Source organism: Geospiza fortis, unplaced genomic scaffold, assembly GCF_000277835.1.
Source record: "Geospiza fortis unplaced genomic scaffold, GeoFor_1.0 scaffold104, whole genome shotgun sequence".
NCBI lineage: Eukaryota > Metazoa > Chordata > Aves > Passeriformes > Thraupidae > Geospiza > Geospiza fortis.
In genome coordinates this window covers 2,810,221-2,834,758 of record NW_005054325.1, presented here as the reverse complement: position 1 = coordinate 2,834,758, position 24,538 = coordinate 2,810,221, and positions in this window count along the sequence as shown.

Here is a 24,538-nt window from a genome sequence, read left to right as displayed (position 1 = left end):
GAGCTAAAGGTTTGGGATGCAAGGCCTAGGAGTTTACTTCCTGCTATCTGTAAGGTTAACGAGTGCATAGAGATGATGTCATTATTTTAAATCTCGTTGGCTCTATTCTCTCATTCCACGGAAGCACTACTAAACTGGGAGAATTTTCAGATGCTGAGCTTTCCTTCTCTTCAGAGCTCTGAATTCATAGAGTAGTTTGGGTTGAAAGGGACATTTCAAAGCCACCTACTCCAAATCCCCTGCAATGAACAGGGATGTCTCCAACCAGATCAGGTTATTCAGAGCTCCATCCAACCTGGCCTTGAATGTTCCAGGAATGTCTATTCCTACTACCTCTCTGGGAAACCTTTCCACTGTTTCACCACCCTCACCATAAAAAATGTATTCCTTTTATCCAGTCTAAATCTATCTTCTTTTGATTTAAAACCATTTCCCTTTGTCCTGTCCCAACAAGCCCTGAAGACAAACTGAATGGTTTGCTCTAGGTGCAAATCAGATGCAGTACAACCCCAAGTGGAATCCAGCCAGGGAATGGTCCTTTTGGAAGTGTTGAACCATGTATGTGAAAGAGTCATTTGTTTCATGAGGTTGGTTCAAATCTGAAAAAAGCCCTGTGAACTGCATATGGGGTGAAGGTGTCGGCAGTGACTGCCTTGATTATCTACTCTGTCACACCACTTGCTAGCATAGATATAACTGATGACTGAAGTTTTCCTCTTCTTAGAAGCTTTTCTTTTGTTGGTTAAATCATGATCTTGTCCTGATACCTCTAAGAAACAACAAGCTTCTAGTAGCCACCATGTTTCCTTAACTAATAGCCAAGGGCAGCATACTTTGTAAAGTTCAGGTGATTTGAGACTGCTCACGTGTATCTAAAATGCTTCCAGCTAGGATCACGCAAGCCATAATATGTGAGTTAGCTTTAGCCATTGTCTGTTAAATCTATTAAACTTTTAGGTGCTCAAATCAACTTTGTCAAGATTATTCACAGACTCTTCTTTAATCTTGTATTCTTGTCATTCTCTTTGGTTTTACTTGATTGATCTCTTTGAGGATTCTTCTTGAAGTTCTTAAATAGTTCATTATTCATGGGGTCAGACAGGCTTCTTCAAACATGGGAGATCCCACTTCCAGAGCTGGGAATGCGTGCAAGTATGTTTAAGACCTGTAGTGGTGGTCTTTTTTGTGCTGGAAATTAAACACCATTTTATAAGAAACTGCAATAGAGGCTTTATTCTGTTTTAATAATGAAAGATGACAATGGTATGATTTCTACATTTGAGTTATAATTAAGAAGATGTTACATGCCTGGACTAGGTAGATTAAAGGACAGAACTGGAGCTTATAAATTTGTGATAAGGTTCACACTGTGCTGGGGCTTAGGCAAGAGGATGTGTATCTAAAGTAGAACACTCATACAGCTTTCAAAGGAGAGGGAACTGGCTGCCCTACTCATGACCCTTCCCTGTTGGCTGGGTGAGAAGGAAAAGTAACTTATAAAGTCTACCTTTCTTACTTCAAAGGAGGAAGGAACTGGGAAAAGGACAGAAGAAGGAAAAAGAAACACAGGGATTAAAGGAAGCACCCAAATATATTCAAAGTGCTGATCCTTGCCTTCAGGAACTTGTTTTACTGCCTTGGTTAGCTGAATCATGAGGTTGTTTTTATATATTCCCCCAAGATATTCAAGCTCTTAAAAATTCTTGGAAAAATTCCAGCTATTCTCCAGAAATATTTTCCACTCTGCCTCTAGGATTTCAGCATAGGATTTGCTATGAGATTTTTAGGGCCTGATTAATTCCAAATTTTCACATCTCTTTTGTGGGACACTGAGAATTTGCGCAGCGAGAAAGAGAGAGAGACAGAGAAAGGAGAAAGAGAGAGTAATGTAGGGTAGCAGCAGGAGACAGAAATTTCTCCACTTTGATTAGAGAAGAGATGGAGAGGGCAATTTTCATAAGAAATCATTTCTCTAATGACTTCATGTATTGACTTCTCTGCTGCTCAATACCTGCACAAGTCTTCACTGCAGAGTGAGTGTGCAGTGCTTTAATTGCCTTGTTAAAGAAGAGAGGAATCTCTCCACAGCACAGAGCCATGAAGTCTTGCAGGCATCTCATACTGCACTAAAGGTATTGGAAACCTTGCTACTGTAATTATTGGCCTTTCCTGCTTGAAGACTTATGAATGCCTTTTTCTTGGATAACTCAATCACTCTGCACTTTAAACCTCATATAAAGTTCTGACATGGATGGTCTGAACTTGCAGTCAAATATCTGCCCTTGAAAGCCACCAGTCTCATTCTCTAGGGTCTTAGCTGTAACTCTAACTGTCCTGTCACTGTTCAAAGTGACACAAGGGTTTTTGCCCCTCTTTCTCTTGCCTCACATAAAATTCATTCCTTATAATTGTATTTGAATTCTTGACTGTCTGACAGAGGTACCTGATATTTTCAGCACTGTCTTTCTCTCTACTGTATTTCCCAAAATTTATGAGAAAAGGAAACACTGAATATTAATTAAAATAAAAATAAAGCCAAAGTAGCTGTCTGTGTGACTCCATTCTATTGAGTTTTATAAAAGGTGACAGAAATATATAATAAATCTTAACTGAATGTCTACGCCTGTATACTTGTGATTCTGTGTTGAATGCTGGTTCGGTGGGTTTTTGTGGTTCTTTTTTTTTTTGTTTTGTTTTGTTTTGGGTTTTTTTCTGTTTTGTTTTTCTTTTTCTGTGTAACTGTTTTGGGTTTTTTCTTTCCCAGTTACTGGTTTTTGGAGGAACAATACCCTGTATATGAAGCACACAGACAAACACTGTGAACTGGGACTGAAAGGGCTGTGATAGCCCAAGGAATCCACGTGCCCGAGCAAATTGATTATTCTTTGCTATGTGAGAATGTGTCTCTGCACATGAAACCTTAGTAACAATGGGAAAGTGAAGAAGAGGTGTCTGGGATTTTGCATTACTATGTAGGCTCATTCTCTGAGGACATTAAAAAATTCCTCAGCTTGAGGCAAAACATTCATATATCTTCATTGTTTCTTCTGTTTCTAGCTACCTGGTGAAGTACCCTTGAGTTTACTTTGATGTGCACAGAAAAAAAATTTAAGAAGTTATGCCACACATTTAATCTTCACTGTCCTTAATAGACAGGGATGGTGTGTTTATTTTACTGGCAGAGAAGTTATACAGATCTCTCTCCACACACTGTTCCCATGTCCACACCTACATAAAATCTGCTGTCTTGCTTTGACTGGGAAATGTCAATTATCCAGTGGTTTAGGGCTGGCAGCTCATTTGAGTTGTCTGTAAATTACAGTCCTCTAGGATGATACCAGCAGAAAGCCTTGCCAAATCCCATCACAAACCACATACCCCATCACACTGAGCATGCAGAAATTAGGGGATAGGTGAAGGGTCACTGTGGATGTTAACCAACATTCATCCCATTTCTACAGTAAAAAACCCAACAAATTGCTCAATCTACCTAGTATGGTTTGAGTTACCTGATTTTTTCCCACTTGGCACAGTGTCAGGTTGTTATAGATACCTTTCAGGTCCTGTGTAATATTTGATATTGCTATCTGGATGTCTTAGACACCTTAGGATGTCTTAAATATCCTAAGCACTATATGCCATGTGTGGACAACTGAGGTCCTCAGAGTTCAGATTACTGAAAATATAAGAAATAACTTGTTCAATACATTATAGGATGTATGATATATATTAGTAAATAAACTCTACAGACAGTTGAAGTCTTCTGGGAGTCAGTATGTTTTGTAGACAGCTCCAGATGGAAGCATGCTGACACATCAGGTGCCCTCTGAAGCATCCTAGAATCTGAAACTTTCCCGTGGGGATGAATGCTCAGACCTACAGAAAACACTCCCTCCCCACCCCCCACAGATACATGTTTTGTGGGATGCCCTTGGGCATCTAAAATGGCATCATGTTTAGGTGGCTGGATCTCAGTGCACAGCTTAACCTCAGGAGAACTCAGGTGCCTGAATTGCCCAGAAGATCTCAGTTGTGGTGTGTAGTTCAAAGGATGACACAGAGGGAGTGTTGCATCATGGCCCTGAGATGCCCTCTACCTCTGCACCCTCAAGGAAGTGCTCTGTCTTCCTGGATTTCTAAGCAACTGTTCTGATAAGGACGCAGGGAGCAGCTTGTCTCTGAGATCAGTGTCATGGAATCTGTTTCCAAAGATGTGCAGTCCTTCTCATGGGCCGGAGGAGCATTCATCTGTCTCTCTCCCCACTGCCCTGTTCAACTTCAGACCACTCTTTATCTTCCCACTCCATTCAGCTTCCTGGACTCCTGCCCCAAAACATTTCCCCCTGGACTCTTTACCAGTTGAAGTCAGAAGAAGGTCAGTTCACAGTGTAAATGTTTACACAATAAACTTTACTCTTTCTATACTTGAAGATAACTCTCCATGTTTTTAACCTCCCAGTGAACCTCATGATAGTGGTAGGAAGTCTGTTTTCTCAGTGAGCCCTAGGAAAAAAAAGAAAAAGAGGAATATGTAGGTCAGGCTGTTTTAGAGAGCCTGTGAGCTGAGGCAAACCACTACCTCAGGCATCAGTGTCAGACAGACTATTTTCCAATTCTCCTGTCCTAGGAAATCTGATTATTTGTGTCTTGAGGTTTGTGGTGTTTGATGCCTTTGTTTAAATTCTTCGTCCTGGAGTCCTGTGATGTTGTTTTTCATTGAAAAATAAATTACCTTAGCCTTTACAATCGTATAAGAAAACTGGAAGACATGAAGCTCAGATGTTCAAGGTTTCAAAAGGAGACTGAAGATGCAAGTTGGTTGTTAAGATTTTGTGAAGGGCAGAGAAGAAATGGAGAAGACTGAGTCAAAATTTTTGAAATTGGCAAGGTATACCTTTTCCCCATGCATTTTTTTTCACTAAGCCCATACAACTTCTCTCTTTTTTAGTTTATTTTTTTAAAGTAGAAATATTCATTAAATATTGGAAATATTTTTATGTTCCATTTTCTGGACTTTTTTTTTCCTGTCTCTGAAACTGTCTTGCTTTTGTTTTGTTTTTAGTTTTCTTTTTTTCTTCTGTTTTGTTTTTGCCTTGAACATCATAGCAAAGAATATATTCAAGGTGAGATTTGAAAACAGATAATGTGTAAGTGCTGTTGGTGTTGACAGGAAGTCTCTTATATGTGAAGGGCAGCATAAGATAAAAGTTGTTTTTTCAGTTTCCAAACAAGTGGCTGATAGAGCTGGTATCTCATACTTAAGGGAAGTAGAAGTTGACACAATTTGAAAACAAAGGTGAGGGAGTTGGGACTCAGGATGGAAGGCTACATTTAAGCACACTGAGATTCAGTATAGCTGTTTACTGACTTGGTAATGCGAGAAGGAAAGCTCAAGAAACAAAAAAGAGGAGTCAGGTTCTCTCCAGAAGACTGATCTAAGTTAACAGCAATGAAAAATTTCTGCAAGAACAAAAGAGCATCTGGAGGCACACTTGTGTACAGCTACCCTGCCAAGGGACTCGGGGTGGCTGGGAGAGGGCTCAGGGAAAACAGAGGGCACGTAGGACGCACTCCCTGCTTGTGCATTGAGCTCATTCTCCAAAGGCACACTCATGGAAGTCTCTGTTCTGTTGACTGTGTAGATAAAATCAAGATTTGTGCCCCTTGAACACTACTTTCATGCAGACACAGGTGAAACAAAGTCAAAGAATCCCATGCATGTGTGTGTTTGCTTATGGGTACATCTATTTTGAGTTATCATGGGCAAGCAGGATGTCCAAGTTAGTTTTCTGTGATTTATAGTGGGATTTTTGCATAAAAAGAAACACTATTTCTGTAAAGTATTATACATTTCCTTTAGGGAAGGCTAAATCTGCCATATTAATTCAGCTAAATTCAGATTTTTGTGATAAATGATGGAAATATGTTTTAGATAGTCATAGAAAATCTATCCAACAGTCTCGTGATAGTCAAATGGACAAATAAAAAAGCTTTAGTTGAAGTTGAATAAAAGTCAGTTCATCATAACAGGATAAAATAGTGGCAAACAAGGAAAACAAAAAAGCCTATATTGAGAAGTAACTATAAATCACCAGTAGAGCTAGAAATATTTCTCTGAGGAGGGTACTGAAATATGTTAGGTTGAATGGAAACATATGCCTAACAGGTTGAAGCAAATCAAAGGCTTTAAACAAAAAAGAAGGTACTGTAGTAAGCCACAGGGGATCGCTGCCCTACTCTACTCTCAATGGTTTCTTAGACACTATGGTTTTATACTAAAATATCTCTTCTCTATGTGGTAATGTAAAACCTAGAGGTAAATGTAAAGCTTCTGATTGTGAGAACATGAGAACTCAGCTGTATGAATAAGAAAGCTCAGGACAGTAGGAAACATCAGAGTAAAACTACAACATATTTGTTAGCTGCTAATTTAAAAGTGCCTATTTTTGTTGTTATCCAATTTCATTTTGTCTCATTACATGCAAAAATTTGTCAAGTTGTCAGAAAGTTGATTCACTGGCACATATGAAATTTTTCTGAAGGTAACTTTCCTCCCCTGTGCCCCCTTTTGTCTGGCTAAGCACCTCAATGAGGTGAAAGCAGAGCTTGTTTACTGGAGCTTTTGCTGTTTGAACTGGTCTCCAAAATACAGTTTTGCCACAGTTATATTTTTAGTATCCTCTGTGTTGCAACAGCAGTCAGCAGTGACACGCTCATGTTATGAATCTGCAGTGGTTTGTCATTTCTTCAGCTACAGACTTTGGCAAAAACCCATTTGTGGTGTTTACAAGCACCGCGGCAGCACCAGGGATTTGAGCACACTAACCAGTCATATAGAGTTTCTTAGGCCAGCTGGAATTTAATTTCAAATAATGAACAAAAATGTTTGGTGTTTTTAATAGGTTGAATGAAGAAAAGTGTGTTTGGAAGAAGCTTGCATCAGCTTAAAAGAATCACTTCTGCAGTCTCCTTGATACAGTTTGGCTATGGCATACCAAAAATCCAGCACCCTATACTGAGTTATACATGGAAAGCAGAGCTGGAACACTAAAAGTAAAGGTGGTGCCAAAATGCAATGCTGCTTCCTGGCAGCACTGCAAGCTCCTCGCACTCTGTTCTCATTGGAATTTCCCTTTGCTCCCAGGTGGCTCTGTGCTGGAATCCAGTGGTGGATGTTATGAGCTCATTAGCAAAGACACTAGGGGAATACAGTTGTATAGCACAAGAGCAGTGGGTTATAGTAATTCTGGGCTGCAGAAGTGCCCTAATATTGTTTTATTCTCATTCTTTTCATTTGTAACTGAATTTGCTAGGCCCTAGTCCTGGAGTGTGCCAAAACCTATCAGAAAAGGAAGCCTGACTGTTCTTTCACCTGTGGGTACTTCTTTCCTAGAAGCACTCTAGAATAAGTTCTCTAGAAGCAATTTAGAATAAACTGACCTTGGAAGTACAAGTAAGATCCATTTCTCCTGCTTCTATCCCTTAGTCTCTCTAAGAAAAAGGTATAAAGGAATGCTGACAGATATCTATGGCTTTTCTGGAAGTATTCAGATGCAATATATCAAGATCTATTTTTTGGCTGTCCCATTATTGGACACATGACCAGTTGAAATGTATTGGTTTGTACAGTGGGAGAGTTCATACATGTGGAGTTGTGCAGAGGGGCTCCTTGAATCTATTCTCAAAACAGACCATGGGAGATGAGTGAGATTAATGCCTTTCCCAAGATGTGACGTGCCCATTTGCTCCTGCTACCCATTTGTCCATAGCCTTGACATAAAACAGCAAATGCCTGCCTTTTTATCACTGTGGCAGACAGTGGAGACAGTGGCAGAGAGGACACAGGGCTATTGAGACATGGAGTCCCAGGCCGTGTATTAAAGACTAGTTGCATAATTTTGACATGCAGGACTTGGCCTTTAGGTTAAGTACTCCCACTGTAAAATGTAGTGGGGAACAACAAGATTTAGAAACAGGAGGTTTCTGTGTGAAGCCTGAAACTGGAAGTTAAATGGGTGCAAAAGTTCTAGAACTCAGGAGCAAGAACAACATGAGAGGAACAGTTTCTTAATGTTTTTTCTGGAGTAAATAATTATTCCAAATTGCAACCCAGTCTCTTGGTACTGAATTTTTGTCAAGTAGGAATGGCTGATAGTTGTATAAGTCCTAAAACTGGTAAATATTTTAAAATGGCAATCTGCAAATTAAGTGTTTATGAGACCTGAAAAGGAAAATTTATCCTGCTAAGTTTTTCAAACCTCAGAAGTTTCCTTGATGCACTTTGAAATTGTAGGCTAGGAAAAAAAGCAGTATCTTGGATGCTGCCTCAGCTATAAACTGCCACTCTGAATGAGGCAGAGATGCCATTTTCAGTGGGATGCTCCAGATAGCTTCCCTGAGCAGCGTGTGAATGTCTGCTCTCACTTTGTGAAATGATCTCCTTTACTTTGAGAAGATGCTTTGTACATAGCTGGAAAGGTGTTATTCATTCCCACAGAAAGTTTTGGTTATAATGAATAGAAATTAACCTCACAAAAAGTAATCAAGGGAAAAAAACCCAACCCCACTAAAAATAGTTTCCTAAGTATTTTTCAAACTGCCTCTGTGGAGCAGTTTTAATTTCAACATTCCCCAAAACTATTTTTTATTTCTGCCACCCAAGAAGGAGCACAGGAGAAAGAAAATAGAAATGGCTCTGTGAGATGCATGTTAATGGCTAGAATATCAGAGATTTAAATGCAGAGTCTGAACAATCTGAGTACAGAGCAGCTAAACAAGAAGTTGGTTGTTATGTGCTCTGTATTGATGTAATTAATATTAGCCATAAGAAAAAGTGTTGGGAACCTACAGGAGTTAGGGAAAGTTTATGGCTGTGGCATGAGAAGGTGGTAACTTCCCACACAAACTGAATGTGATGCAACTTACCTCTACATATTTAGACTTTGACCTTTTAGTTTCCAGGGGCAGAGATTGTGTTTTCTTTTTGAATGCCCAAATATTTTGAGAAGAATGAAGCTTAATTGCAAAAAAATGTTTCTGGAAAGAGACACTGTGGCTGAAATTCCACTACCTTTGCCAAGCAGAGTTTCTTTGCATCATTAGCACTCATCTGGTGGGAGGTGAGGTGCCCTGTGAGAGCCACCATCTGTTCCAGCCATGACTGTACTTGTTTGGTGCCAGACTACGCTGGTCACTAGGTTCTCACACGTCCTTTGGTCCCCCACAGACCTATTGCTGCTGTTGAGGCTCTCCATGCACTTACCATGTGCTGGGACCTTTGCTGTAGCTGTATTATCCTGGTAATCACCAAAGTGGCCTTCACTGCCACTGAGGAGAAAGAAGTGAAAGTCCTCGAGGTAGATGTAACTATGCATGGTGTTTGAGAAGTGTCAGTGCTACCAAGTCTTACGGGTTCTTAGCTCAAATCAACTAGGAAAAAAAATTGTGAAGGAAAGTTGCAAAAACATGACCTGAGCTCACCCTGTATTGAAAGAGAAATAAACCTCACAAATGGATTAATTTATTTTTCAGTAACTCATGTTACAGCTAATCTCATGATGTTTTGTGGCTTGACTCACAGTTTTCAAAAGCTTGAGGTTGGCAATAGTGAGTAATACGTAGATTGCCACATACAGAGCAAAACTAGCTTTTTTCCCCTTTTTCTAATTCAAGGGTTATACAATACCAAAACCAAATTCTGCTGGGGCTCTCATCTGCTGTCATAGGAAGGAATGTGTTTGACAGTCCAATTCTCTGTCTTTAGAAAGAAGAGTGGAATCTCAACAACTACATCCCATACTTAAGTAAATGTTCTGTAAGCCATGAAACTAGTGAGCCTCTATTTCCTTATAAATTTTCGTTGATTACCTCTGAGGACGTTATCTTTGTTGTCATTCAGGCTTCTCTCCTCTTCAGATCTCTCTAAAACTGACTAATAATTTGAAAACACTTGTTGCTAGTCTCTTGAGGTATATTTTAACTATAGTCTGAATCTGCTTTCCAGTCAGTATTTGCTGCTTCAGCACTGGGATTTTATAAGGGAAAATTGGTGAAAGTATTTATATTTGTTTTTGCATTTATATTTACATGTAAATTTATATTTATATTTTTATTTATATTTTGAAGTATTTAAAAATTTAAAGTTTTCCAGATCACCTATTATGATTTCATTGAATCCATGGCTCCCTTTCTATAGCACAAATAAAAGTTTTCAGTGTACAACAATGATTAGAGAGCACATTAATTGTCTTAGAAGACATTGTGGTTTACTTAGTGCTACTCACTTTGATTTTCTTCAGAAGGATGCTTTAACACTATGCTGTGATCACTGCTAGAGGATTCTCAATCTGGACACACAGAGGTGTAGAACATTACTGCATTGCCACTGGTTATTGCAGTGTGTTGCCACTCATCATTTCAAAATTATTTACTCTGTGGGAGCACAGCACTGTTGTGAATCCCCATCTGTGCAGCCAGAGAAGGGCTGGTTATCTTGTGCTGCATGGAGGGACCATAATTGCCTTTTCATCTATTTGCAGGGATTAATCCCAAACCTGTATCCATAACTGGTGAGATAATTAACTCTTTAATTATTGATTCACACTTTATGCCATGCATACATATAATAATTGCCTTCATGTTTTCTTCTATTCCATTGTCTTCTAGCTTCTTTTAGCAGACCATTGTCTTTCCCAACACTTCAGGAGAAAGGACTGAGTACTGAGATGTCTGTCTCCTCTATATCCTACAGATGTAAAAATAATTTCCTTTTTTGCCTCCACCAGTAAGAATGGAACATTGCCTTGGTGAAAAGGGCTGGTTATGCAAAACTTCAGCACAGTTGCAAAGCAAAGCAAAAATAAAACAAATTAGTGTGCCATAGGGAAAGTCCTTCCTTCAACCAAAATGTGACATTAAAAAAAATATGTTCATGCTTTTTTATTAAATATTTAGAAATATCTTCATTTTTGCTACTAAGAATAAAATTGTGCATTTTTTATTTTTAAAAAATCTAAGCTCCATTCCTAATTAGTGTTATCAAAAGACATAGACAGATTATTCTGATGTCTTTTTATCTCTGCATGATGAATGCCTTCAAATATCCTCCCTTCTCCCATTAACAGTTGGATGTCATTTGAAAACTGAGTAATAATAGCAACTATTCTCAGCAGAAGTGTTGAAGTCCTCCCTCTGGAGGCTACTGCACAATAAAATATGTATGCCACATTTCAACCATAGAGGCATAGATGGCTAGAATTTTCTTTTTTTCTAACAGTAATTGAAAAGCTAGGGATTTGCAAGCAAAGATATCTTCAGAATATCTTCTCATGTCGCAAACATTGTAGAGGTTGTTGGTCAGAAGTCAAGATCTCGTGGACCTTTCCATACTAGAATGTTTTCATTGTATCAATAAGAGATTTACCTGGCATAATTTTTGCCCATTTCACAAAGCACTAATTCTTGAATTTCTTGTTTTAGCATCTGTGATTAAACTTCCTTCCTGTCCCCCCTAATATATGGTTGTTTTTTCTTTTTCCTAGCAGCGATAATGAAATACTAAGCGCGTTTCATTTTTGCAGAGTAAACATAAGGTAAGAAATCCACTTGTATTTGTAGCAAGCTGTGTCTGATGCTTATTAGGTTGCTCCTCCAGTATTGTTTATATAGTCTGCATGTCAGTGGTTCACTTGACTACAGATTTGCTCACACTCGTAGGAGACATATGTTTTACATCATTATGCATTTAACCATAAGTCTCCATAGTTCTAATGGAGGAAGATAATAAGAGTTTCATGTGTTACTTTGACTTTATAGTAGGATTTTAGTAGATAATCAGATACCATCTGTGGGAATTAAGACTTTGCTCTTAATTTTGCTAGCATTTTGGATGGAATATTTTATAAGGAGGTCATGCACTATAGTACACTAATTGTCCTGCAAGGCTTGGCTTGAGACTTCTGTTTCACCACAACTGTGGGCACTTCTGTTAAGTAGCTGACTCCCCACCACTGAATTGGTACAAGATTTCTTGTCCCTTTCAAAACAAGGAGCATCATTATCTTTCTATTTTTACTGTTGTAGGAGATTTTAAAAAATCCATCTTGACAATAATCATGGTAGTTTATAAAATTAGTGGCAAACCAATTTCCAACAGTCAATTTGCCTGTTGTCTGAGCAAAAATTTTCATTATTGCTTAACGCACAGTCCTTGTACTTGTCAGATAATTTACAGTAAACACACGTCCTCTTAATTACATCATAGCAGCTTAAACAGATTTGTAGAGCCATTAAAAAATCAATACCTAGCTTTTAGGTGATGAATTAATTAACAGAGTGTGAATGCTGCAAGTTTGCTTTATCCACCCTGCACTATGCCTTCGTAGCCTCATCATCAATAGAGGGAAGTGCCAAATTGCATAAAGTTGATAGGTTGAAAATGCTTATAAAATACACTACTTTCTTTTTGGCCTAATGGCCATTCCTGTAAACCTTTGTGATAGTCCAAAAACATGGCACAAAATGTTTTATGTCTATGTTATATGTATAATGTGCAAAATCTGTATAAATATATGTATAATGTGCAAAATACCAAATGTATTGCCCCCTTCTTTAAGGCCCATGCTTTTAATTTTCTCTTTGTGCTAAACCCCAGTTGAATTCAAGGTGAGTTTTACATAAAGGCTTGGTTTGTAAGAGTAGTTTAATCAGCTTTGCAGCAAGAAATTGCAAGCTCAAAGCAAGCTTAAATGCCATATCTAGTAAGAGTTCACATACGTAAGAACATATACAGTGCAGTGGTTTTGGTTCCAAACAAAACCAAACTATGTTAAAACACAACCATCCTGATAAAGAAAGTTTTCCTTTTTTTTCCCCCAATCTTCCTGTTTTAGAGCTGGATCTAGAAGCAGAACAGTCAAATGTTAGGAAGCATAAATATCTTCTCGTATAGCAATTGTTATATAGCAATTCTGAATTGATTTCAAACAACTCTCTAAAAACTTCTCACAGGATCATTTATAAGTTTTCAATTATTATTTCTTCTAAATTAGGATGAGATAGACAATGCTGACTGGTAATACCATTGGGTTTTTTTCTAAAACCATTCATCATTGGCTAAAGTGAATAGGCTGCAAGATCATACTAAATAAAAGTAATACAGCTGTCATTTCACTGACTAGCTTGTAACTCTGAGAAGTGTAAGTCTACATTTTCAGTCCTTCATATTAGATAAGATCATTACCTATCAATATGCCTATTCCCAACTTCTGTTGCTGTCCTCTATTCATGTTGTGAAGTTCCTTTAGAAATATTTTCTTGGTAAATATAACACTAATTTCACGTCCTTGATTTGTGGTGACAGAGGAGAAGAAAGAGAAATGAAATTGTTCATTGTAAAGGAAGTGTTCAATTGATCCAAGTGGCTACACCTTTAACAAAAAGCTGGAAATACAGAAACATTAAGTGTTTCTAAATTATGTCACTGAATTAATTCAAAACTTAGTTTTGATTCTGTAACAAGAAAATTCCACACTATCCAAATACATGGAACTGCTGAATGAACCAGCAACTGACAGCAGTATTTACTCCAGCATAGTCACTAAGTTGCTTTCATTTGATGTTTATTATCTGGGATTTATGAACTGTCTAGTTATTTAACTGCATTCACCTTGATGCACAGAATATCTGCCCTTCAAAATAGTTTCATTGTTTAATTATTAACTGCAGTCTTCATTCTGTGTGTGTGTGTGTGTGTCATTAACATAAATGTAGTTAATTTAAAATATTATTAAAAACACTGTTCTGTTCTACTACTTGTTTATATTTTGCTAATATGTTTAACATATTCATACCCATGTCAGAATTTCAGCTTAGAACTTAAAAGAATGCCAGCCAATTTATGATTGGCCTCTTATCACTTAAAGCTCCTTGAGCGGAAGTGGGTCAGCTGTGATGTAAAAGTGGATTTTTCAATTAGCTTTCAGGTATGAGAAAAATGCATGCCAGCTTTAAAGCGTCCAGATTTTCATTTGTGTCTTGGAAGGCAGGCAATACTTTCCTCATTTGTTTGGATTTCATGCTACTACTGTATGTCCAAATAAAACAGAAAATATCTGAACTGGGTTTTTTTGGTTTTTTGGGGTTTTTTTGTTTTGTTTTGGTTTGGTTTGTTTTGGTTTGGTTTGGTTTTTGTTTTTGTTTTTGTTTTGGTTTGGGGTTTTTTGAGGTTTTTTTTGGTTTTTAAATTTTTTTTTTTGTTGTTTTTGTTTTTGTTTTTTGGGTTTTTTTATGACAAGTATTGACAGAATAGGAGATGTGGCAGCTTTACCTAACTTTAAAGCTGTGATGGTGATTGGCACTACATTGCATTTGAAATCTCTTCTCTCTACTACTGGCTGTGGTGCATGTATCCTTCCTGTTGTTTTATTCCTAGTTTTTATCTTCCATTTTGTGTTTAGAGCATTCTTCAGAAATAGGCAAGCCTGTTCTGATAGAATATGAACTGCCACAACCTAAGAATGTCATTCTCTGAGACTCTGAGATTCAAACTTAGCATTAAATAAATTCATTCAGGGTTTTATTTCATGTTTTGGTCAAAGCAGGAAGAAAGAATAGAAGTAAAATATACTTTGAGATATTTAGTTCTGCATATAAATGAGGAAAGCATAAAAACAGGCTTTTATTTTTTTCTTTCTGGATGTTCCATGCAAATTTTCACACTTACAGATTCAGTTAAGAATTTGTTAAAAAACTAGGCTTAAGAATAAATATTCAATATGGGAGCAGTGTTTCATTTTCCAAAGGGCTGCAATTTATTTTATCTCTTCTTGCTTCTCATTGATCAAAGACAGTGGAATAAACTATCTTGTTTCTTCCATCAATTTCTTCTCTCTTTGCCTTCTCTTTACAACAATTTGGAATGTTTTGTCATATTTAAGGCCTTGTACAAATTGGCCATAGCCTTAATCTCCAGCATACTTTTTACACAAGCATCTTAAAAGACAAGCCAACATAATTAAGGTTTCATATAGGTATCCATAACTAGGTGTCACCTGGCAGCTAATATTTTGCAGATTCTGTGAAGCATTTTTCTTCTTAATAATGTGGTAATATTTCTAGTATGAAGAATTTTTTCTCAGCTCCCTTGATAGCAAGAATCCCACTGTGATGCAGGGAGTTGCAGGTGCATGAGACCATACTCTCCAAAACAGCAAAGGACTATGCACACAAAGCCTCATTAAAAGATCAATTCCTTCAGCTGAAACTCTATTCTTGTGGATACATATTTTTCCAAGACAGGATTTTCTTTTTGATAAGTGGTTCATCCTTTCTCAGAAATCTGTGACATACATGGTGGTTTTTTTGAGTTATCAGTAGAATGGATGTTAATAATAACCAAATTCACATATTTCTGTGGTAAAATATTTAAGGTCATTTAATTAAGCTAAAAAGAATAAAACAGGCAAACAGTGATATTTTTATGCCACTTCTATGTTATTCTTAAGCAGTTATATTGGTTTATCATTGAAATATTAATCCCTTTTACAGGCAGCTTTCAAGATACATTGATCACTTTTGATAGGAGAGTTGGAAGATATTTTGGCACTGTCCTGTTCTGATGGTACTGAAAGGGTAAAACAAAAACATGAAGCTCTATCCAGCTCTCCAAATATAGTTTGGAATTCACTGTTGGACATGTGAAAAAATAATTTGGTAATAGTTTTCAGAACTCTTGTTGAGTATATTTGTACATTCTTTCAATGTGCAGGAACCATTTCATGCTCAATATGGGAATTAATGAGAAATGTTATTGCATATTTCACATTCAGGACAGGACCCTCCAGATTTTTGATTGCTTGAGTTTTGGTTTTTTTGCCTTTTTTCTTCTTGTCTTTCCTGGTCATGATGCAGAAGGAAGAATTTCAGTGTAAACTTCTTTTAAAAGGCCATATCATTTTCATTTTGCACCTCTTTTTCACTGCAAGGACATAGATTTCTTTTTATTTTTCAACTTCAGACTTACTAGCAAATGCTTCCTCAAATCCACTGTAAAACCAGTCTTAAAAATAGTGGTGAGGTTGGGATCGATGTCCCTTAATTCACTGAAGCCAACATCAACAGAGGCCAGGTTCTCAGCAGATTGACTATGTGCTTTAATGGGATTTTTTTTTTCCATCGAATGTCTGGCAAATTTATCCGTTGAAGAGAAACGCACCTCGTGATTGAAACTGTAGCCTCACAGCAGGCTGAGCAGGACTTGAGAATAATTTGAGATTCTGAACACACATTTATTTTTATGCTCTGTGTGATCAAGTTGCTCCTAAATAAAGCACATGGCAATTCATCTGACAGAAAGGAAACAAATTACAGTACCTTTTTCTAATAGCCACACATGTACACAGCTACCCACTACAGATTTTCCCCTAGGAAGGCCAGGTCACAGGGAAGAACCTTGACCTCGACATTTACTGCTTTTTTGGGGGGGGTTTTATATTTTTCCTGACATAGCACTACAGACTTCAGCAGAGACCCATTTCCCATCCATCTTGTTTGCTCTTCTGCTGCCACCTCTTTGCTGTTTCAGCTGCAGAGAAGGCAGGGCAGGCAGCTGATGCTGTTTCTGACATGTGTTGGGAAGGGTGAGTGACACTGTGGCTTTTACATTAGTAAAGAGTTGCTAGAAGTTTCTGTAAATTCAAGCAAGAGGTGAGGTAAAAGAAGGCTGGATAATTTATTGTTTGAAGAAAATAAATGAAGGGAAAGGAGTAGAATGTTACTCCTCTTTATTTTTATTTCCAGCCCCACACTCCAATTTATCTATGAAAGCTTGAGCTATTTTATTGTCATGAGAAAGGCCACTTCTCTCTTTGATGATTTTTTTCATTGACATATTACCATGTGCACTTGGTCTAGAAAAAGAAATATTTAGAAAATGAAAATTGTGATTGTTCTAGCTGGACTTTGTTTAGAAAGTAGGAGAACCCCTTAAGATTTCCCTTCCAGAGAGCCATGGAGGTGTCATATCCACAGTGTTTTGTCTAGGCCTGGTTTTGGTGGTCTGGAGAGAGCCCTTTGGCTTACCTGACTCACTGATGCAGGGATTATTATTGAGGAATATTCAAGAGAATTTTTTTGCTATTACGGGCTCTCTGTAGGGTTTTCTAGGCTGGGGTGAGTAGGACTGGCATACAAATAATAATTCGGTCACTATTATCTGGATCACTAGGATGCAGCAGCCTGGAATGGGAAAAACAAGACTGGTCAAGGATGCCTGTTTCTAGTAACTGTTTTTAACATTTTTCTGGAGTTTAATATCGTAACTGATGGAAAGGAAAAGGATATTCCAGTTCTACTTCTGCTCCCTGTATATACTGGCAGGACTGCTTTTATTGTATCAAAACCTGTTTCCTTGTGATGAATAATTTTTTAAGCAAGTGAAAACACAGAAAGTGTCTTATCTCCTCTGGTAGGTGTTTGTAACTTTAATTGTGCAAGATGCTCTGGATGTTACATCTTTATCCTTTATTACATCTCTTTCATACCACGCCTTCATGTTTCTGTTTCTTCTGTAGTTCTGAAATAAACAATGTCTTTGATACTGCTGGGTTCTACTGTTTTGCAGCTTTGGTCAATACCAATTTCATGTCCCTGTGCTACTTAGCTTGTAGCTCTTTTCACATCTTTTCCTGCTTCAGTGGCTGTTGCTTTGTGATCGCCTCTGTACGCTGCTTTGATCTAACTTAGTTGCTGTCAGATATGTGCATAACAGTTTTAAGAACAATGGCAGGCTCAGTTTTTCTACTTGCCTTTCATCACAGGTGGCCCATCTGCTGGTCTTTGTGTCTTGATTAAGAGCAGCTAAAAAAAATACCACTAAAACTCTTGACTATTGCTAAACTACTGCACCTCATTATCTATTTCATGCTGCAATCTGCTCTGGCCACAGAATGTTCTGGTGATTGTATGGCATAATAGTAAAATAAAACACATATATTTTTCAGGTGGGCCATAAAAACATGCTTCCTGGGAAAACATTCAGTATTTTTATTTGAAATGGAAATTGAAAACTTCTGTTGTTTCTTTGCTGTTGGGCTTGTTTTGTTATTTCTTTTTCTTTCTTTTCCTTAGTATCTCCCTCTTCTTCCTCTGCTCTTCCTGTTTTCTGAATTTGTTGATTCTTTTGCATACCACCTGAGCCAGAGTGAGCATTGCTGGGCTAGGGCTTCAGATGATATGGAAAAAACCTGTGTCAGGACACAGAGCAGGAAAGTCTCCTTTTGTAGGCTTAAATAGTCTGTAATTGCCAAGAAGGGTATAGTAGCAGAAAAAACAACAAAAATTGGTCTGCTCATACTGCTAATTCCCCAGCTCTCTGTGCTTTCTTTCGACCCAGGACATCTGTAAAACTAGATCTGAACTGTGCTGTCATTCCCACCCCGATCTATACCTGCCCATCTACCCTACTTCTCTCCTTTGAGAATATCTTGCATTTTAAATCAATGCCAATTGATTAAACGGGGCTGTGATGCTCAAGATAAACAAGCAGTTAAGGGTAGACTGTCTGTGTTTGAGCTTTCTGTATGGATTTCACCGCCACAATCACTTGAAACAAGGACCATTGGATTCTTACCTGAAAAATAGCACTCAGAAGTCTGACTTTAAAAGAACTGTAGTCAGAAATGGATGATCTGCTGAATTAAAAATCCAGCATCTTGATGAATTAAAACCTCACTGCACCAGGTAGTGAATGGAATGTAGAGAGTTCTGACTATCAGCTGGTCACCCATGATAGAAAGCAAAGGATGAAATCAGATGGTCATAACCCTCTTCAGTAGTTTTACATCACGGCATGGATTTCCATGCCTAGCTGTTGTGCAACAGCTCATGTACATCTTTTCCTATAGTAATATCCTTTATATGATATACCTCACAAGCCATGAAACTTTAAAATTTTAAATTGAAACTTCTTATTCAGTCTTAAGTTTGATGTGATGTGGGTTGTCATGCCAGCAGTATATCAAACTCTACTTAAATGAAAATTTTGCCTCGTAAAATTTTGCCTTTCTTCAAATTTTGCTGCAGTAGAAATTTGGTGACATTCCCAGAATTTGGAGCCATCCTGATTTCCATCTCAGGAAAAAAATGACAAGTCTGAAACCCTACTACTTCTATTCATCTCTTCTTATAAGCAGATAGAGTCAGCTACTGTTGCACTAAATTTAATAGCACATTTATTCCATAAAATACAAGTTATATTTGTAATACTTTTTCATCGTGGATCACCAGTTCTTTGGTTTATCTTTACGTACAAATAAAACTTCAATTTGTAAGGGTAGCTTTTATGTATTTTTGCACATTTGCCCAGCAATACCATGGGGAAATGGTATAAAATCTCTTTTTGCTGTCTTCCATGTGAATAGGGGCCCATGTCTTTTCCCCCTCTTTTATACTGCATCCTGACCTTCTACAGATACTGTTGATGAGGTGTCTTTCATCTCTGCTGCACCTTGGAGTTTATATTTAGCGTCTTTGCACATAAACATATCCTGTTCCTTGCCATCCCTGAACACCCACCACAAACTTCCTCTGCCTTTGTCACTGTCATGTTCTTTCAAACAACTGCTATCTATTTTAGACTTTTTCTTTTTTTTTTTGGTACACCCTGACAATTCTGCTACTTGCTCTTTTTCTCATGAAAATGTTCCCACAGAGTTGATTTTCTTTTTTTTTTTTCAATTCTGATACTCAGTGAAGCAAGTCCTGCTTGTTCTTTTTGCTCTTCTTGACCTGCTCCATTGACATGGTGCTCTAATGTGGTACTGCCTTGGTGGCAGACCCACCTTGGTGGTGCCCCAATTTTCCAGAGGGACACCACAGTTATGGATATAGCGTGGAATGGTAATGTGTAGGAAGGAAAAGCTGCACTTTCATAAGTTTTCTCTGGGAGTGAGGGAGTTTCTATAAAGTAGAATTTTTCCTCTTTAAATTTGTGCTTGCTTTTTAAAAAAATATGTTGTCTTAACAAGATGCCAAGTCCTTGCAACCCTAGCATCACTTGAAGTTCTCTGAGTGGCAGATGTACTTCACCTTTTTTCTCAGAACCCATCTCATGTTTCAGTGCTCTCCTGAGTTTCGCAAATGTCATGTTATTTGGCTTTTTTCACATCCCTGACCAACTCATCAGCACGGTCATTATCCAACCTCTAGAGCTGATCTACTTAACACCTCATTAAAAAAAATATGTTCAGCTCATCTCCTCTCACTGCTCTTCACTTGTCAACAAGTTCTGCTTTTTTCCCCTTTATATGCAGTCCTTTTGGTGCTCAGTATTTGTCAATCATTATTTTTCACCCTGTGGTGCAGATTTCTCATGCTGCTCTTATTAACCATGTCAAGGATGTTATGTACTACAATTTCTTTAGCTTACAGTATATATCTATATATGGAAATTTTGTTCTTGTTTATCCTTGAGGTTGAATGCTAAAGCCAAGACATAATAGCATATTCAAATATATCTTCTCCCATTGTTTGGTTGGGTTTTTTTGTTTTGTTTCTGAATATATTATAATAAACATGTTGTTATCATTTTGTAATAGTTCTCTGAAACTTTTTGGTTGCACTTTTTCTGTAGAAATTATTTTCTTTCTTTCCTAGATGATTCAATATTTCTTTAGAGAATCTATAATCCTATCTAAATGAAATATTGTTAACATTAAGCTTTCAAATAAAAAGACAATGCTTTTGGTGTTTTTTTTTTAGTGGGTTTACTTTTCTGCTGTGAAGCAGTTAAAATGAAAAAAAATAGGAGATAATTTTCCTAAGTTTTTTCCTCAACCAAAAAATGATGTGTTTTCATTATGGAACATGCCATCCTTGTAATTTATTTTAAATATAAAAGTAGCATTTTTATCTGTCCTTTACTGCATTTCATTATGCCTTTATTATACTCTGCAAAGGGATGTGTGACCAGAATGGTTCTTGAAATCAATGATTTGTCCTGTTGTTGTCCTGATTATAGGAGTAGGTACTTAATGATGTTTTGGGCCATTAGGGAACAATGGGCAAGTGAGTAAAAAATGTTTTTTAAAAATATTTAACAGTTCATTATTTCTTATGTAGCACAATTGTTTGGTTTTTTTCCCTATGCATAAAACATGTGGTTGTAGTTTGGGGGAACACCAGAGCCAACTATTAAATGCTGACTATGAGAAGTTGACTATTGTGTGTTCGAGTAGCCAGAAAATTAGTGGTGATGTTTGTGGCTGTCACCTGAACATAAGACCAATAAGGTTTCTGAGAAACTTGAGTTTCTTGGTACCTGACAAGGTTCAATAATTTTGGATAAAAATTTGTCTTACCACTAGCAGCTGGAAACCTACTTTTCATCCCCTAAATATCAATGATAGATTTTGAAGACTGCAAGGGCATTGAGAACAAAGCTGAGCATCCCATGACTAGATAAGAAAAATTACAAAGCATTTTCAAAGAGATCCAGAGCTTCTGTGATCTTGGTGTTCTGGTGGCTTTGGTTCCTTCAATATAGTGATGTACTTTTACGCAGGAATCTTTTTTTTCAAGGAAGTACCTCAAACATTTCTGCATTTAGCTCACTGAAAGCTGTGACATTCTAGACACAGTCTATGGTACTGGATCAAATTGCTGAATTATTAGGAAAATTTTCCTGTGGAATCAGTTTAGCTGAGCTCAGTTATAACTAGAATGCAGTTATTCTCATACTGATGTGTGTGTGAGCCTCAATTTTAAGTTCAGGCTTGTATTTTCCTCTTTAGCCTAAGCAAGACAGGGCTGGTTTTGACTATACAGAGGAATGACAAATGAGGGTGAAGAAATATTATGATCTACTCTATGTCCCTGCTACAGCCTTCTCATTTTCTGTTTGAATATCAACTAAAACTGAAAGTCTGGTCTTCATTTTCAACATTCTGGATAAAAAGGACACCAGACACACCCTCTCCCAAAGCAATACATTATTTCATTATTTTCTACCCACAGACTGTTGTCTGTACAGGTACTGGGCAGGAAAATGTGCTCAGAGGACAGTGTTTGAAGGAAAAAATACACTTATCTCATCCTAGTCAAACCAACATTCTTGGAACCCCTATAAAATCTCCACAGCAGAATATGATAATTTGGTTTTAACAGGAGCCTGCCTTTAAATAATTCCGGTCATAGTTAAAAAGTGAAGAATAATGAAGAAGGGGAGTGGAAATGATGGAGGACAATATTCTGACTGCATCCATCACCTCTTAACTATACCTGTGTATTTAGGAATGCAATCAATGTCATAAAAGCAACGGTCTTCATAGAAACTGCACAATGAATCATTTAAGTTGACAATTTATTGAAAGCAACTGTTTGTTTCACTTCCTCATTTTTTTTCTCCTAATGCTCTAAATACTGCTGATGACTTGAGTTTTATGTTTAAGAGACTGCTAGCTGCGCCAGAATAAATAGTTCATTGCTATAACTATGCTGGGTCTGAGAAAAAGAAGAGAAAAAAGTATTAGCCCAGCAAATGTCTTGGGGGCTGAATTATTTTCTTCCTTCCCTGCCTTGCTCAAGAGTGGGAGCTACAAAGTGCTATATTGCTAGGTTTGCTATCACCTCACTGCAGGAGCTCCCGTTATTCATAGGAGAGCAGCTGAGGTCAATTCCATGTGCTTTGTGGAAGGAACCCTACTATTCAACCCTTACAGTCTTCTAGACTGTAAGCTGTAGCAAATGGATTAGGGAAACAGTCTATTTCATCTCCATGAGGTGTAGTTTGGACTTTGAGTGGACCTTGTGTTTCTTAGTGCAATCTCATGTATACAATGAGTAAGATTTTTGAGAAGTCTTAAATTATAAGGTGAAACAGTTTTGTTTCATTGGTTCTTTTGTTTGTTTGTTTGTTTTTTAATCAGATTAATCAAAATAGAAGGACAAAATAGCAGGTGGATTCTGGAAACCTTCAAATGCATTTGTAGATGACAAAAGCCTGAGGGCTTTCACTGAAATTGCAACATAGTTTATTCTTAGCAATTAGAGGGAAATTGGCCATACTTCAGAGATGACATAAAAATGAAATGTCCTCCACATCAAACTGACAACACCTTAGTCTTGAACACCTAGTGTGTTGCATGAAATGTTGTTTTCTAGTCCCTATCTTTTCAGCCTCAGTACTCTGATCAATAAATGCACATCTAGGCAGCTGTGGTGACAAAGGACCACCAACATCTTTCCTTCAGATGTTTGATGTTGAATAGAGAGCATGAAGCATCAGCTACATTTGTGCATCTTCCATTCAGTGCTGGGTATTTGTGAGCTCTGCCTCACCTTAGCATCAACTTAATAAAGGATTTTCAGGGCAGATGCAGAGAATGCTTTGCAAACCAAAGAAAATGTCCCTGAACTGCAATTAATGTGATTAGTCATGAAAAAGTTGTGAAATATCTTTAGCCCCTTAATTAAAAATCAGTAATAATTTCATGCTATATAGAACTGAGTGGTCTTCATGTTCTTTTTTGATGGGATGATCTGGAATCCTTAATGAATGCAGTGAAACTATAGACAAGGAATGTTAGGTTTTCTTTTCTATTTTATTCAAGACTGCAAAACATCTCATTCAGTCAACAAAGTGAAATAGCTGATGGAGAACATGAAAACATATTTTAACAGTAACAGCTCAGGAGAGAATTTCATAGTAATAGTAAAGCTTGCTGAACTGTTAATTTTCCTGGAGCTGTTTAACTTCCACAGGGGCACTGTTTCTTCCCTTTGGCCACATCTACTTGGCTTTTCATCAGTAATGCGCTATCCTATATCCATTACACCTACCTACTTTAAGCTCTGCTCCTGCATTGCATTAAAACCCATATGAAATATTCATTAGAAGAACGTGGAAAACTGACACGCAGTCCCTTCTTAAAGCAAAAATGGAATTTTACTACCTCAACTGGAATTATATGGTCATATTAATCCTTCAGATATGTCTCTGCATCTCACAGAACCTAAAAGTTTACCTAGAGGATTACCCTCTATTTTAAAATTTTATAAATAATTTGCCATTGAAAAAATGAATTGTTAAATTTATTCTTAACATGCAGTTTTCATAGGGAAAAAAAAGAAAAAGTATCAGGCTGAAAATCCAGACTGTTTGAAGAGTGAATGTAAAAAATATGGATTAACACTCTGACACTGTAAATATTTTAAAAAGGTAGAAAGGGGAACTATCAGAAATTAACACTCCAGGTATGGCTGATCTTCTGTGATTTTATTCATGTGAGAAGTGGAAATGTATTACCTTTCAAATGCACGTCCTGTTTCCACTCTCTGCCTTGGTGGTTGAAATGGGTTCTTTCAAAGTAAATATCGTTTGCTCTTGAGTTAAACCTCCTCCACCCAAGTCCTTCACAGTTTAATTTGCCTTGTAGTGGCTACACCACATTTCACTGAGCACAAGGTTAAGATCTTTCATGTAGCGCAGATCTGGACCACCCTATATTTTAGTATTGCAGAGCAGCTGTACAGGCTGACCAGC